Source organism: Adiantum capillus-veneris, chromosome 10 (assembly GCF_014529385.1).
Source record: "Adiantum capillus-veneris isolate H3 chromosome 10, ASM1452938v2, whole genome shotgun sequence".
NCBI classification, from domain to species: domain Eukaryota; kingdom Viridiplantae; phylum Streptophyta; class Polypodiopsida; order Polypodiales; family Pteridaceae; genus Adiantum; species Adiantum capillus-veneris.
In genome coordinates, this window is record NC_140940.1 from 35,182,590 (window position 1) to 35,185,539 (window position 2,950).

Below are 2,950 nucleotides of genomic sequence, written 5' to 3' on the forward strand. Positions count from 1 at the left end.
TTGGATAAATTGAGTAGCACGGAGAAGAATTAGAAGCGGAAGAATGACAATATAGGTAAAGTAGGTCAAGCTAAAACTCTTAAGGAGAGTGAGAATCCCTCACTCGGAGAAAACAGTACATATGTGGCCCAAGAAGATCTTCCAATTATACATTTAGAGACTCAATAAGCAGGACATTCCAGTGTACTTGTAGCCCTCACAATTGAAACCCCTTGTGGTAGTGGTCATGGACTCAACCTCCTTAGTTGTGATGAACTCAATTGTACAACCAAAAGAAAAAGATCTATGATAAAGAAGTTGAAAACACTTCTAAGACTAGGCTAGATGGATATGTTGGAATTGCACGCTATTTTAAATTTGGAGTGCAATTTACCCAATTGATCCCTGTTGACCAATGCAACCTTGCACCCAAAGACTACAAATGCATACCCTTGTCATATATGTATGTGAAATACCTTTTGAAGCAGTTTGCAGGGCACTCTAAACTAGTCTCCACTCCCGTAGACCTGATGCCATATAATCCAATTACAAAAATGCCTCTCTAAAAAGTTGAAGTGCATGGAGACAAGCTAGTTACATATCACTATTTGATTCTCTGTGGCCAACATTCCATCATAGCAGCTAGAGATTTTTTGCGCAACAAGAACACTAGTATGCTTTCAGGAAAGAGTTCTACAAGTGGTGGATGCTCCCAAAAAGGCTGTTGTTCAAATATCCAAGATGAAGAACATGGAGAGAATAATAGCATTGAAGCACCAACCTTATGTGGAGGTCTTAAATCATGGTCATGGTCACTTGATTGCCTACTCTAAACCAACAAAACCCAAGGTAGGAGTTCATTTCATTAATGTGATGCGAACACATTGTAATGTAAGTTTCACTTTCCTATGACCATTTTCTTTATAGATACATCTTGAAATAAAGTTATTTTCTTTTTTGTTTATTTTGAAGGCCTTCGTATATGTGGCAAACATCAGGTTCAACCATCAATCATTTGCCAGTAGAGAAGGACACATGGTCATCTATGATGATGAAATCTACGACCCAATGGGTAAAACATCTTGGAGAAGTATCAGGCATCAGTTGCTCATGGGAAACAGCCATGCATAGCAATCTTCATATGCCTAAAATGTCTAGAAGATAGTGACATCAAGTTACTACAAGAGAAGTTGATAGAAGAGAATGTATGCTTACTGAGGCACCCACATCAAGTAGGCATACTCAACCTCTCTACACCTACCATGAACTTAAAGCAGACCAAGGTTATTGTGGCTCAAATGTTGATGGTGTTTAAATATTTAGATCCGTCGGTAGCAGTTACCTCATGGGAAGAGTGTAAGTCGTATTATAACATTACAGGTGAGATTTATAAATCCCTCTTCACAAGTTGTAGGCTTAATATTGAGCTACCAAAAGCAAAGGAGAAACAACCACTTTTAAAAATCACCAAGGGATATGTGCAATGGATCATTGCACAAAACAATGGATTTTTTAATTTGCAACTCACTTTACCATGGACAATCAGGTTCATTGGAAAGAATTTGGAAGGCATTGAGTTTCTTTGCAGTGAGAATAGCTCTACAAATTGTGTTGGTGTCTGTATCATAGATACAATACACAAAAGTATTATATCTAGTGATCGATTGGAGTGCTATCCAATTTGGTAAGTTAATTGATGGAGTATGTGGGGTGGCACATAAACCATCAGAGTTTGTAATCGTTGTCTTAATCAAGTATCATTATGTTGCCTCCCTAGAGAAAGCAATTTTTGAAAAAGCTAGATGGTATGAAATGCATGTTCTACCTTTGAGCTCCTTAATAGCATCAGATATCGTCCAAACATGTGCTCTTCGTGTAGAACTTTTTGGGGTTTGGACAATACACCAACTATTCTAGTGTTAAAGAGTCATTATTGGATCCAATGCATTCTCTCTACATCAACGACGATGAGTATGATTCTCTGACCATGGCCATTTGAAGCCTTTTTTGTGCATCGTGCAAACAAATGCATCTGTGTCAAAGAAGATGGTCAAGTAATAGATATCTTTTGATTAGGCTATGGTACTAACGAGACACTATAACAACAAAGAAAGGTAATATCAGCTGCATGTACTGATGATCAAATGACGCAATTGGAAGCTCTTTCTCATTCCACAGTGGATGAAGACATTGATATTAGAAGGTGGGAAAGTGTAGATGCCACAGAGATAGTCAATGCCAAGGAGTCAGAGGAAAAATAAATTGAGAACCATTGGATGCAAGTGCTAATGCCATTCAGAAAGTCTACAAGAAACAAGTTAAGCTAGTGCCAATGAGATTACATCATTGATGCTTAAATTATTATATTTATCATTTTATCTTATTTTTCCTATTTCAAATCCACCCATGTTGTTCAAAACATTGATATTTAGTTTGTTATTTTTCTCAATTTATTTGAGAATTGTCAACTTGTGAGTTTGAGTTTTTCCACAATAAGTGTATTGAGAAAAATAGCACCCTACATATACATGGTCATAAGATATATTATGTAATACTTTAAAGCTAAGTGAGCAAAATATGTTTATTATAATCCATTTATAGTGAGTCCAATAAAGCTAGGGGTTTGGTTATAACACTCTATGACTTGAAGATCATGGAGTTATTTGTAGACATGTTCCCTAGCTTGTGATTAAGGTTTTAATATTCTTGTGAGAATAAAATGAGCCAAAAAAGACATAAAAGTTTTTTGTCAGCAAAATTACAAAATGAGAGTGTGAATACCTAATCTATACTCATCTTGAATCATACTATAGGTTGAGTGTAAATTCTTTTAAAATTTTCAGCATCCAATAATTTTGAGGATTTTGTCAGACAACTAAATTTACTTAAGTGGTTATTAAGAACATTGAAAACAGTAAATATTTTATTGAATTTAATAATTTACAAAAGAATTCTTTGTGATCATGTGATT